Here is a 14,813-nt window from a genome sequence, read left to right as displayed (position 1 = left end):
AAATATGATTAAATACGATTTTTAAGGGTAAAACCAATTAAAACAGTAAATAGAAATCAAAATTAGGGAGGTTTGTGTCATGTTTGTCCTCCTACAGAGACCATATTTTTTCCCTTTCAACTTTTTCCATTTTTCATACATTTTTGAAAAAGCACCAGAAAGCCACTAGGGCGGCGCTAAAGAGCCGCATGCAGCTCTAGAGCCGCGGGTTGCCGACCCCGTGTTAGACCAAGGAAATGATGATGAGAACTACGGCTGTGAATCTTTGGGTGTCCCACGATTAGATTCAATATTGATTCTTGGGGTCACGATTCGATTCAAAATCTTTTTTTTTTTTTCAATTCAACACGATTCTCGATTCAAAAACGATTTTTTTTCCCGATTCCAAACGATTCTCTATTCATTCAATACATAGGATTTCAGCAGGATCTACCCCAGTCTGCTGACATGCAAGCAGAGTAGTAGATTTTTGTAAAAAGCTTTTATAATTGTAAAGGACAATGTTTTATCAACTGATTGCAATAATGTAAATTTTCTTCATACTTGCCAACCTTGAGACCTCCGATTTCGTGAGGTGGGGGGTGGGGGCGTGGTCGGGGTAGGGTGGGGCGTGGTTAAGAGGGGGGGAGTATATTGACAGCTAGAATTCACCAAGTCAAGTATTTCATATATATATATATGTATATATATATATATATATATATATATATATATATATATATATATATATATATATATATATATATATATATCCTGAAAATATGCAAACAAACTGTGTTTAGGTAATTGATACTTCAAACTTGCATAAATAAATATTAAGGAATATAACATAACTTGGCTTCTGAGAGTTTCAAAATGTAATGAATAAAATGCTAAAGTTGTTGATAAACAAGCAATTATTTTAATAATTAAATATAGTCATTTTAAATGAATTATTATGATAATTTAAAATCAATTATTTCAAATATGTTTATTTTAATGTATAATTCTATGGCTGGATGTAATAAGGAGTCACGAAAAAATAAAAATAAAAATACAATTAATTTTGATGTTTTTAGCAAAATATAGTAAAAATGTATTGATTTTTTTTTTTTTTTAATTAATAAATATATTTATTTTTAGGTAAGATAAACATAATAATACAATTTATCTCTAGTCTGGATGATTTAGTTCTGGCTGTCCTCACTCAGGTCCGCATGGAGCTGGAGGGGGCGCGGCTTCCAGCTCCGGCAGAAAATCGGGAGATTTTCGGGAGAATATTTGTCCCTAGGGAGGTTTTCGGGAGAGGCTCTGAATTTCGGGAGTCTCCCGGAAAATTCGGGAGGGTTGGCAAGTATGATTTTCTTTGACTATTATATGAACCAAAAATATGACTTATTTTATCTTTGTGAAAATATTGGACACTGTGTGTTGTCAAGCTTATGAGATGCGATGCAAGTGTAAGCCACTGTGACACTATTGTTTTTTTGTTTGTTTTTTTATAAATGTCTAATGATAATGTCAATGAGGGACTTTTTAATCACTGCTATGTTGAAATTGCAACTAATATTGATACGGTTGTTGATAATATTCATTTTTGTTTCACTACTTTTGGTTTGTTCTGTGTCGTGTTTGTGTCTCCTCTCAATTGCTCTGTTTATTGCAGTTCTGAGTGTTTTGGAATTGGATTGCATTGTTATGGTATTGCTGTGTATTGTTTTGTTGGATTGATTAATTAAAAAAAAAAATCAAAAAAAATTTAGATTTTTTAAAAATGAGAATCGATTCTGAATCGCACAACGTGAGAATCGCGATTCGAATTCGAATCGATTTTTTTCCCACACCCCTAGTGAGAACATATCTTAGTGTGTCATCCGTTGTGCAGCAGGAGCCATTGTGTGTAGAAGTCAAAAGCAGGCTGTGTTACACTTTACGTGTTCTGCTCCAAACAGAAAAGGCAATTCCCCACAAAGTCACTTTGACTCTTTTTTTTATTTTTTTTAAAAACAACTGAATGTCACGCGCGCACGTACACGCGCTGCCTTCAACCTTCAGATAGCCACGTCCCGTGAGCCTTTGCGCGGGTCTGACAAGTGGATCCAAGATGGCGTAGAAAGTACAGCTCGGTAAGTGTTGACTTCCCATTTTCGGACCTTCCAGTTTTCCCCTCCGCCCTCAAGCCGCTGCAAATAACCATCGCGGTTCGTGTTTGGAGCGATGCGCCGCGTGGTGATTTTACGCGAGGCCCACGCCGCGATGGCATGTCCAATTACACGCGCCGAGATATCGTTGTCCGAATCGCAGGCCCGAGCCAGTTTTGTTTAGCTCGCTAGGCTAAGTCGGCTAACACGAAGCATCAGCCCGCTTGCTCTTTATTGCACTTGGCGAGCTTCCTGCTCCGGAGGGACGGAGCGCGGCGTGTTCCCCGCTAGAGCCGTTAGTCTGGCCACCTTTGCCAAGTGCAGTCCAAAATGAAGGCTTTTTCTTTTTTTTTGCCCACCTTTGAAACGTCACTGTCCGTCTCTTTGACTTGTCACAGTCACAACAAGTTTGCCACACTACGGAGGGAAAGTAAGCCCACCTTTATGTGTGCCAATAATTCTTCCTCCACTCACATACTTTGGCTCCTTTTAAAAACTACGGAGTCACGTTATTACTGGCTAGTCGATTGTTTTTAATCGCCTTATTTTGATGACAACATGATGTAACATGTACACTACATTCACGTGATGCTATTATTGGTCTTCTTTCAATGTTTAATACCTCTGGAATAGAGCTGGACGAAAAATTATATCTCTATATTTTTACTTAAACTCGATATTGGATATATATCTCGATATATTTTCCGGTGAAAATATTTATATAAAGATAATATTTAGTGAAATTGAAGTGAATGACAAGCAGAGGTGGGTAGAGTAGCCAGAAATTGTACTCAAGTAAGAGTACGTTACTTTAGAGATTTATTACTCAAGTAAAAGTAAGGAGTAGTCACCCAAATATTTACTTGAGTAAAAGTAAAAAGTATGTTGTAAAAAAACTACTCAAGTACTGAGTAACTGATGAGTAACATACACACACATATCATATATATATATATACATATATATATACACACACACATATACATATATATATATATATATATATATATATATATATATATATATATATATATATATATATGTATGTGTGAGAATAAAATCACAAGACTATTTCATCTCTACAGGCCTGTTTCATGAGGGGGGGTACCCTCAATCGTCAGGAGATTTTAATGGGAGCATTCGCATACCAAGAATTTGCCATGTTATTGAATATTCAACATTATTGTCCAAAGACAATAATGTTGAATATTCAATAACATGGCAAATTCTTGCATCCAGCACACCTTACAATAGTGGTAATAAAAGATGCAACCTATGCTTGAAAGAGAAACTGTTTATTATTTACCGTCCAGACCTGTCATCCCTCAACAAGCGCAGCGAAATTGTAACAACATGCCGCCATAGACGGAAACACCTCCTAGGTAACACATGAGCCAATCACCACGCCCCTAGGCCAGCCTGTACCCACCCACTCTGTGCCCTATATAAACCATGGTATGCGAATGCTCCCATTAAAATCTCCTGACGATTGAGGGTACCCCCCCTCATGAAACAGGCCTGTAGAGATGAAATAGTCTTGTGATTTTTTTCCCACACATACATATATTGCGCTCTACTACGGTATCGAGCACTATTTTTTGGATAACCTTATTAAGACATATATATATATATATATATATATATATATATATATATATATATATATATATATATATATATATATATATATATATATATATACATACATTGATATATACAGTATATAATTTATAATTTTTTTTGCCGTTTTTGTTTACATGTTAATAGTGTTTTAATGAATATACATGCATGTTTAACACATATAGATTCCTTTCTTTCATGAAGACAAGAATACAAGTTGGTGTATTACCTGATTCTGATGACTTGCATTGATTGGAATCCGACAGTAGTGATGACAAACGTCCACGTTTTCAAATGGAGGAGAAAAAAAGTTCCTCCTTTCTGTCTAATACCACATGAAAGTGGTTGGTTTTTGGCATCTTATATGTCCAGCGTCCATATTCGTTTTTATACACTTTACAAGAAATACATTGGCGGCAAACTCCGTAGCTTGCTAGCTTGTTTGCGCAGGCTTTCGGAGACTCTTATTTTGAAAGCGCAGGCGCAATGGAGCGGCACTTTTATTGTGAAGACAGGAACTGTGCTGTCAGTCTTTAGGCTTTTGACGGGGTGTACGGTTGAAATAAAAAAAATTTCTTTTTTCTTTCACACTTTTGATTGATTGATTGGAATTTGTATTAGTAGATTGCACAGTACAGTACATATTCCGTACAATTGACCACTAAATGGTAACACCCCAATAAGTTTTTCAACTTGTTTAAGTCAGGTCATGTGACCCCTGGCTCTGTTTGATTGGTCCAACGTCACCAGTGACTGCATCTGATTGGTGGAACGGAGTGAACGTCACCAGTGACTGTATTTGTTGAAACGCAGGCACTATGAAGGTCTGTCTGACAGACCAAAACAAACAAAGCGTGCATTAACAGATCGATAAAAATTAGTAGCGAGTAGCGAGCTGAATGTAGATAAAAGTAGCGGAGTAAAAGTAGCGTTTCTTCTCTATAAATATACTCAAGTAAAAGTATGTTGCATTAAAACTACTCTTAGAAGTACAATTTATCCCAAAAGTTACTCAAGTAGATGTAACGGAGTAAATGTAGCGTGTTACTACCCACCTCTGATGACAAGTGCAGGCCTAGAATTTTTTTACTTTTTAAGGTCAAGGCAAGTTTTGCCATAAAGGAGGGCTCATATTTTAGGGCAGTGTTTTTCAACCGCTGTGCCGTGGCACACTAGTGTGCAGTGTGCCGTGAGATAGGGCTGGGCGATATGACTAAAAAATGTATCACGATATAAGTGTTTCAAATCAGTCGATATCGATAATTATTGATAAAAAAAATAAAAAAAACTATTCTAAATAAAGACCAGGAGAAAAAAGGCTGAGTTTAAATACTTTTATTTTAAATGTAAGTAGGTAGCATGTCCTTCGCTAATTGATCCACCACTGCATCCGTTATTTCTTTATAACGTTTTGAATTTTTGTCGTATGGCACTGCTGCCGAGTACCTCTCGATGGTGGTCTGTTGTTGCCGCTTCGGTGCTGTTCCACTTGCGCCGGCTGATGTAGATGGTTGTGGCTGTTTGTTACTGCTGTACTATAGCGGGTGAGAGCGGCTCAGGTGGTAAAATAAGTTTGTCCTGTTCCCAGACTTGCAAAGTTTGCAGACAGTATTACTCTGATTCGTATCGGACTTAAAAAATCCAAAATACTGCCAAACTGGTGACGTGACGTTTCCTTTTTTATTTACAATTTCCTCTCGTGCTGCCGCACTCATATTCCCGTTTTGTTTCACTCCTCGTCGTCAGCTTGCCGTTGTTGCTTTTTTTTTTTTCTCCCTGTTAGCATTTCCCAGAATCCCTTGCGGTTCAGGCTCGGCCGTGATAGGTTGAGAGGCCAAAGCCCTTCCTCTGCCTACACCCCCCAGAATGCCGTGCGGTTCCGGCTCGGCATTTCTTCCTATTTTTTTCTAACAGAACTCAGTGAAATTATCGAACGTTCTATCGACCCCATTTTCTATTGATATTGATCACATGTCTATCGCGATATATATTGTTGTTGTTTTATCGCCCAGCCCTACCGTGAGATACCGTCTAGTGCAGTGGTTCTCAACCTTTTTTCAGTGATGTACCCCCTGTGAAAATGTTTTTAATTCAAGTACCTCCTAATCAGAGTAGGGATATTTGGATCGGATCGGCTGCCGATATTTGCCAAAAATTGCGTATCGGCAAGGCATGGGAAAATGCCGATCCAGATCCATCCATCCATCCATCCATCCATCCATCTTCTTCCGCTTATCCGAGGTCGGGTCGCGGGGGCAGCAGCCTAAGCAGGAAAGCACAGACTTTCCTCTCCCCAGCCACTTTGTCCAGCTCTTCCCGGGGGATCCCGAGGCGTTCCCAGGCCAGCTGGGAGACATAGTCTTCCCAACGTGTCCTGGGTCTTCCCCGTGGCCTCCTACCGGTCGGACGTGCCCTAAACACCTCCCTAGGGAGGCGCTCGGGGTACATCCTGACCAGATGCCCGAACCACCTCATCTGGCTCCTCTCGATGTGGAGGAGCAGCGGCTTTACTTTGAGCTCCCCCCGGATGACAGAGCTTCTCACCCTATCTCTAAGGGAGAGCCCCGCCACCCGGCGGAGGAAACTCATTTCAGCCGCTTGTACCCGTGATCTTGTCCTTTCGGTCATAACCCAAAGCTCGTGACCATAGGTGAGGATGGGAACGTAGATCGATCGGTAAATTGAGAGCTTTGCCTTCCGGCTCAGCTCCTTCTTCACCACAACGAATCCAGATTCAGTTTAAAAAAAAAACCTCAGGTCCGTGTTTTCCAACGCACCGATTTAAATAATACATTCCACTTTTCTGCTGCTCCGTAATTTCCGTTCCGCATTTTCCAGCACACCTTCAACACATCCACATGTCTGTGAATTCTCACGCAGTTGCTTTTAGCTGCTGGCATTACACGACAGGCTCTTCTCACTCTTTCCTGTGTCTCCCTCTCACAGACAGCAAGCGCACCTTCTTACACACGTCACATACTGTCACGACATACGTCACATACTGTCACGTCATACGTCACATACGTATACGTCATCCCCGAGCAGAGAGGTAGCAGCATGGCTAACGTTAGCTGTGATGCTCGCGCAGCCGTGCGAGCAACGCTCCCTCTAAGGTGCTCGCCTGTGCAATTGCGCACTGTTTAAGCGTCCTCTGCGCATAGCAAATCTATGCCACGCACAAAATCAAATAAAAAAATAAGCGCATAACAATTTTCGACACACGGACACGACAGAGAAAACAGTTTTCGTCATCAATGTTCAAATATTGTGACGTCTGTCGAGACGCTTATCTCCATTCGGTGCCACACGCCCACACCATCAAAATGCTGAGGCAAAAATGTCCACATCAACACCGTATGAAAAAATTAGTGATTTTTTTAGTTGTGATTTCCTTCTCTGCATGAAAGTTTAAAAGTAGCATATATTAATGCAGTATGAAGAAGAATGTTTTAATGTAGACATGCAAGCCTTGAAAGAAAATTTTGAAAATCAAGACTACATTTCCTGCAAATGGGTGCATTTCTACCCTATATTTTAACTTTAGATTTATTCTCATATCAAACTCTTTTGGCTGTCTTTTTGACACTTACATCTGGCGCCCCCCTCCACACTCCGGATTATAAATAATGTAAATAATTCAATGTGATTATCTTGTGTGATGACTGTATTATGATGATAGTATATATCTGATAGTATATATCTGTATCATGAATCAATTTAAGTGGACCCCGACTTAAACAAGTTGAAAAACTTATTCGGGTGTTACCATTTAGTGGTCAATTGTACGGAATATGTACTTCACTGTGCAACCTACTAATAAAAGTCTCAAGCAATCAATCAAAACACACAGAATCATCATACTGCTGTGATTATATGCATCAAGTGTTCATTCAAGGCTAAGGCAAAATATCGAGATATATATTGTGTATCGCAATATGGCCTTAAAATATCGCAATATTAAAAAAAGGCCATATCGCCCAGTCCTAGTTCAATGATGCCATTTCTGTTTGTCATGTATAATTTTGTCTATTTTGTGTTTATCCTTGAATAAACAGGTCAGTTTCTTGTTACCAACCATTGTGTATTATTCAAACTCCCCTAATTCAGCTGGCTAGTTATCAAGAGTACTAAAACCCTTTTCAACATGATTCTGACAACTAAGTAGGCTAAATAACTTTAAACTTTAATATATGCTCGGATAGGCCAGTATCGGTCAGTATCGGTATCGGATCGGTATCGGATCGGAAATGCAAAAACAATATCGGTATCGGATCGGAAGTGCAAAAACCTGGATCGGGACATCCCTAAATCAGAGCAAAGCATTTCTGGTTGAAAAAAAGAGATAAATAAATAAAATACAGCACTATGTCATCAGTTTCTGATTCATTAAATTGTATAACAGTGCAAAATATTGCTCTATGGTAGTGGTCTTTCTTGAACTATTTGGAAAAAAAGATAGATTTTATTTATATTTATAAAGGATTTTTGAATTGTTGCTATTTTTAGAATATTAAAAAAAAAATCTCACATACCCCTTGGCATACCTTCAAGTACCCCCAGGGGTACGCGTACCCCCATTTGAGAACCACTGGTCTAGTGCAGGGGTGGGCAATTAATTTTTACCGGGGGCCGCATGAGCAACCCGAGCACTGCTGGAGGGCCACATAGACAATATTTCAATTAAATTTTGCTCAAAATTATTTTTGATATATACCGTAAGATAAATAATAATAATAATAATACGACAAGCGGATCGGTGCGGCGTCTTCAGTAATGCGGACGCTGTATCGATTATTTTAACTCAACATTTTGGGTTAATTTTTTTCAACCGAACTCTTGCTTTGAATTATTTAACCAAAAAGTTGAATTATGGTAAGTAACTTTTTATTTAAAAAAAGCCTTTTACCCCAAAATGCGTTACTCGTTGAAAAACAACCCAGAAATGGTTCATAATTTTGAAAACTCAGAATTTTAGTTCTCTTCTCCGGGTTGCGGAGGAGACCCTGCCCCAAGTGGAGGAGTTCAAGTATCTCGGAGTCTTGTTCACGAGTGAGGGAAGAGTGGATCGTGAGATCGACAGGCGGATCGGTGCGGCGTCTTCAGTAATGCGTACGCTGTTTCGATCCGTTGTGGTGAAGAAGGAGCTGAGCCGGAAGGCAAAGCTCTCAATTTACCGTCGATCTACGTTCCCATCCTCACCTATGGTCATGAGCTTTGGGTTATGACCGAAAGGACAAGATCACGGGTACAGGCGGCCGAAATGAGTTTCCTCCGCCGGGTGGCGGGGCTCTCCCTTAGAGATAGGGTGAGAAGCTCTGCCATCCGGGGGGATCTCAAAGTAAAGCCACTGCTCCTCCAGATGAGGTGGTTCGGGCATCTGGTCAGGATGCCACCCGGACGCCTCCCTCGGGAGGTGTTTAGGGCACGTCCGACCGGTAGGAGGCCACGGGGAAGACCCAGGACACGTTGGGAAGACTATGTCTACCGGCTGGCCTGGGAACGCCTTGGGATCCCCCGGGAAGAGCTGGACAAAGTGGCTGGAGAGAGGAAAGTCTGGGCTTCCCTGCTTAAGCTGCTGCCTCGCGACCCGACCTCGGATAAGCGGAAGAAGATGGATGGATGGATAATACTTTCATTTAACCTAACTTAACTTTATACCAAAAGCCCTGCTTTGGAAATCATTTGTACCCCTTTCAGAGATCACATTTAGTTGCCCTTAAACATCCTCATGTTGCACAATGAAATGTAAGCATAAGATGAAGCGTGCATTCCTGTAACTTTCTCTAGTAACAGCATTCCATGATTAATATCAATAAATTAAGATTAATAATAAATGACAGTATATTAAGCACACGTATGACTGAGGAGTCATAGTGTAACTTTGTGTGGTGTTTGAGTTGTCCGACTTTTTGTGTGGCCATAAACGCACCAGTGGCTTAGTGGTATGCGTGTTGGTGACAGATGACAAGTTGGTTTTGGCCTGGTTTGTACGGCACAAAATGACTAGTTTTTCCAGATATAAGTTTTTTAGTCATGTTTTTGGTGTGGTTATGGCCGAATATAAACAGTTTTGCTCAATAAAGTGATTGATATAATTCCTGTCCTCGAAGCATCTCGATAGACGTTACAATAATTGAACGGTGTTGACGAACACCGTTAGGGCCGCTTGTTGTCACTGTCACTCAAAGTTGCATTGCAAAATTACACAGAATAAATGTGTTTATTTTGTTTATAATTCAGATGAAATTTTATTTGGTGCGCGGCATATATTTGCCGTGCGCAGAGGACGCTTGAGCAGTGTGCAATTGCGCAGGCGCGCACCTTAGAGGGAACGTTGCTTGGCAGTCCATGTCTTGTTAAAAACACGCCATTCGTCATCAACTTTTCTCTTTTTAGCGTCTCGGGTGTAAACCGGGCATCACTTGTCGCTGTGCACCTTCACTCACAGGTTACACACGGACATACGCCCATAAATAACACTTTTCAAAATAAAAGCAGCACAGTTGTATTGCAGGCACGACATAGATGTTTTTTAAACTTTATTTTGTAATTTGTGAATGCCGCTGTTCACATTCACTCACAATCACGCACGCGCCTACGTCCACACGGAAGTAATACAAATAACGCTTTTCAAAACAAAAGCAGCACCGTTGTATTGCACACTCGACATAATTACTTTTTAAAATGTATTTTGTAATTTATGATTGGCCTCACGCCGGCCGGACAGGGACGCACAAAGGGCCGCAGAATGCCCAGGTCTGCGCTAGTGCAGTGTTTTTCAACCTTTTTTTTTAAGCCAAAACACATTTTTTGCGTTGAAAAAATGCGGAGGAACATCACCAGCAGAAATCATTAAAAAAAAAACGAAACTCAGTTGACAGTAAAAAGTCGTTGTCGCAATTGTTGGATATCATCACTATAGCTCTTGTCTCAAAGTAGGTCTACTGTCACATCACGCCATTTTTGCTGTTTTCCTGTGTTTTAGTTCTTGTCTCGCACTCCTATTTTGGTGGGTTTTTCTCTTTTTTTTGGTATTTTCCTGAAGCAGTTTCATGTCTTCCTTTGAGCGATATTTCCCGCATCTACTTTGTTTTAGCAATCAAGAATATTTCAGTTGTTTTTATCCTTCTTTGTGGGGACATTGTTGATTGTCATGTCATGTTCGGATGTACTTTGTGGACGCCGTCTTTGCTCCACAGTAAGTCTTTGCTGTCGTCCAGCATTCTGTTTTTGTTTACTTTGTAGCCAGTTCAGTTTTAGTCTTTCTGCAAAGCCTTCCCTAAGCTTCAATGCCTTTTCTTAGTGGCACTCACCTTTTGTTTATTTTTGGTTTAAGCATTAGACACCTTTTTACCTGCACACTGCTTCCCGCTGTTCTCAACATCTACAAAGCAATTAGCTATCAGCTGCCACCGACTGATATGGACGAGTATTACACGGTTACTCTGCCGAGCTCTAGACAGCACCGACACTCAACAACAACACATCATTTGCAGACTATAATTAATGGTTTGCAAAAATATTTTCAACCCACATAGGTGAAATTAGATAATCTCCCACGGCACACCAGACTGTATCTCACGGCACACTAGTGTGCCGCGGCACAGTGGTTGAAAAACACTGGTCTAGTGTGCCGTGGGAGATTATCTAATTTCACCCATTTGGGTTAAAAATATTTTTTGCAAACCAGTAATTATAGTCTGCAAATGATCTTGAGTGTCGGTGCTGTCTAGAGCTCGGCAGAGTAACCGTGTAAAACTCTTCCATATCAGTAGGTGGCAGCCGGTAGCTAATTGCTTTGTAGATGTCGGAAACAGCGGGAGGCAGTGTGCAGGTAAAAAGGTAACTAATGCTTAAACCAAAAATTTAAAAAAAGGTGAGTGCCGCTAAGAAAAGGCATTGAAGCTTAGGGAAGGCTATGCAGAACGAAACTAAAACTGAACTGGCTGGAAAGTATACAAAAACAGAATGCTGGACGGCAGCAAAGACTTACTGTGGAGTAAAGACGGCGTCCACAATGTACATCCGAACATGACTTGACAATCGACAATGTCCCCACAAAGAAGGATAAAATACAACTGAAATATTCTTGATTGCTAAAACAAAGTAGATGCGGGAAATATCGCTCAAAGGAAGACATTAAACTGCTACAGGAAAATACCAAACATAGAGAAAAAGCCACCAAAATAGGAGCGCAAGACAAGAACTAAAACACTACACACTGGAAAACAGCAAACAACTCCAAATAAGTCACAGCGTGATGTGACAGGTGGTGACAGTACACCTACTTTGAGACAAGAGCTATATTGATGCATGGTTGGTTATGCTTTAAAGTCATATCCAACAATTGCGAACAACTTTTTACTGTCAACTGAGTTTCGTTTTTGAATGATTTCTGCTGATTGTAAAACAGTGTTTTTCAACCTTTTTTGAGCCAAGGCACATTTTTTTTCATTGAAAAAATCCGGAGGCACACCACGAGCAGGAAACATCAAAAAATTAGACTCAGCAGCCGTTATTGACGGTAAAAAGTCGTTCTCGCAATTGTTGGATAGGAATTTAAACCATAACCAACCATGCATCAATATAGCTCTTGTCTCAAAGTAGGTGTACTGTCATGACCTGCCACATCACGCCGTGACTTATTTTGAGTTTTTTGGTGGTTTACTGTTTGTAAATGTTTTAGTTCTTGCCTTGCGCTCCTATTTTGTTAATTGTCATGTCATGTATGGATGTACTTTGTGGACGCCGTTTGCTCCACACGCTGTAAGTCTTTGCTGTTGTCCAGCATTCTGTTTTTGTTTACTTTGCAGCCAGTTCAGTTTTAGTTTCATTCTGCATAGCCATCCCTATGCTTCAATGTATTTTCTTAGCGTCACTCGTCTTTTGTTTATTTATGGTTTAAGCATTAGATACCTTTTTACCTGCACACTGCCTCCCGCTGTCGTCTGCATATTGTGATCACGACAAACCATGTACAAAGCAATTAGCTACCTGCTGCCACCTACTGATATGGAAGAGTATTACATGGTTACTCTGCCGATCTCTCGACAGTACAGACACTTAACAACGGCACATTTGCGGATTATAATTACTGCTTTGCCAAAAATATTTTTAACCCAATTAGGTGAAATTACATAATCTCCCACGGCACACGAGACAATATCACACAGTACACCAGTGTGCCGCGGCACAGTGGTTGAAAATCACTGTTTTAGGGCACCAAGGCCAGTTGGAAAGGCACCAAGGCAAACATTTTCTCTCGAGGCAGGGGCTCCAAAGTGCACATATATATGTGAACATTTCTTATCACGGTTATTGTGACCAAAATGATCATGGTTATTATTATTGTGGTAATTTTAAATGTGCTCAAAACTTTCAAAAACTACTTATACTGGAATCCTTTAACCAAATTACTTTAGTATTATTATTTTTTTTTTTAAACACACACATTCAAAATGTATATACGTACCTCAAAAAGAAAGCTGAATGTGCATATGAAAGCAACACAAGCATTATAAACAAAGTAATATGGCAGAAACAATATAATACTATAAATAAATAAATACAAATAAATGTGAAAAATTCGCAAGATGGCATCTTATGACTATAAGACGTAACTGCAGTTTTTGTCCATATAGATAAAAGTAGTGTTAATATATGAGGTCAAGTCCTATACATAGAACTGCACGATTTTGGACAAAATAATAATTAGGATTATTTTTTATCAATATTGAAATCACGATTATTAATCATGACTATTCACTATGTTTGGTAAAACAGTGTTGGCGTGTGAATGTGACGCCATCATGAAATTTGTAATATCTAATAAAAATGCTCTACATTCTGGATCTATATATTTAAAGACAAATATTTGTGTTTTTGTTCATTAATTGTATCAGCGTGTCAGATTTTCTATTACATGTACATGATGCCTTTAACTCTAGTTTTATATTTGCTAACGTTTGCTGTGGTCTGTAACAACATCGCACACTAACAACTATCAGAACAATTAATCTATTAAAATCGATTATAAAAATAGTTGGCGATTAATTTAGACATCGATTCGTTGGATCTGTGCGCAGAGGCTACTTTTTTTTTGTATAAACCTTTATTTATAAACTGCAACATGTACACACAGCTGAGAAAAAATAATCACAATAAGTATGCTTAATGTTAATTACCGGTAATTAATTAATTAATTAAGTATGCTAGTATGCTGTTTTTTTTCTTCTCAATAAAATACTGAAAAGTATAGAAATGTAGTTTCTCTTGTATCCGATTATTAATCGATTAATCGAAGTAATAATCAACAGATTAATCGATTATCAAATTAGTTGTTAGTTGCAGCCCTAGTTGTCACACACACACTAGGTGTGGCGAAATTATTCTCTGCATGTGTGAATCCTCATTTATCCAAAAATAGTTGTTTTTGTTTTCTGTCAACAACATACTACATATTGTTATGGTCGTGTCTGTTACTACATTATATATTTACTTGAAGTCCACCCATCCATTTTCTACCGCTTGTCCCTTTCGGGCTCGTGGGGGGTGCTGGAGCCTATCTCAGCTGCATTTGGGCGGAAGGCGGGGTACACCCTTGAAGTGTGTATACCAAAACATAGATGGAGGGTTTTGAAGTTGTTTTAGAGGGCTTTGAAATCTACAGCGGTGACTTCCATTAGCCGCATCTTTCAAGTGTTTTTCATCATCTTTAAAATGCTTAAAAAAAAGTGTGTCTTGTCTCTCATATTGATTGTGCATGATCGGCAAAAAAAAAAAAAAAAGTGCAGTTCCACTTTACATACTGTTGGACCAAATACATATTTTAAAGTTACACATTTGTTATTAGGGGTGTGGGAAAAAAATCGATTCGAAAAAAATCGATTTTCTTTAAAAAAAAAAAAATTTTTATTATTCTTTTTTTTAAGTTAATCAATCCAACAAAACAATACACAGCAATACCATAACAATGCAATCTAATTCCAAAACACTTAGAACAGCAATAAACAACAATTGAGAGGAGACACAAACACGACACCGAACAATCCAAAAGTAGTGAAACAAAAATTA

The 14,813-nt window shown here is 39.2% G+C and overlaps 1 protein-coding gene across 3 annotated transcripts in view; it reads left to right on the top strand.

Annotated features, from left to right (window-relative positions):
• The first annotated feature begins 1,958 nt into the window (after window positions 1–1,958).
• helz (helicase with zinc finger) overlaps window positions 1,959–14,813 on the top strand; it is a 114,506-nt gene continuing 101,651 nt past the window's right edge. For 2 of the 3 annotated variants that reach the window (XM_061922852.2, XM_061922850.2), the window contains exon 1: window positions 1,959–2,105. The gene's annotated coding sequence lies outside the window, so the exon portion shown is untranslated. The remainder of the gene's footprint in view (window positions 2,106–14,813) is intronic. The other variant, XM_061922851.2, reaches the window with a different exon arrangement.

This window comes from Nerophis lumbriciformis, linkage group LG27, assembly GCF_033978685.3.
Source record: "Nerophis lumbriciformis linkage group LG27, RoL_Nlum_v2.1, whole genome shotgun sequence".
Lineage (NCBI taxonomy): Eukaryota > Metazoa > Chordata > Actinopteri > Syngnathiformes > Syngnathidae > Nerophis > Nerophis lumbriciformis.
Note: the sequence above shows the minus strand (reverse complement) of the source record. Positions and strands in the feature narration are given on the sequence as shown.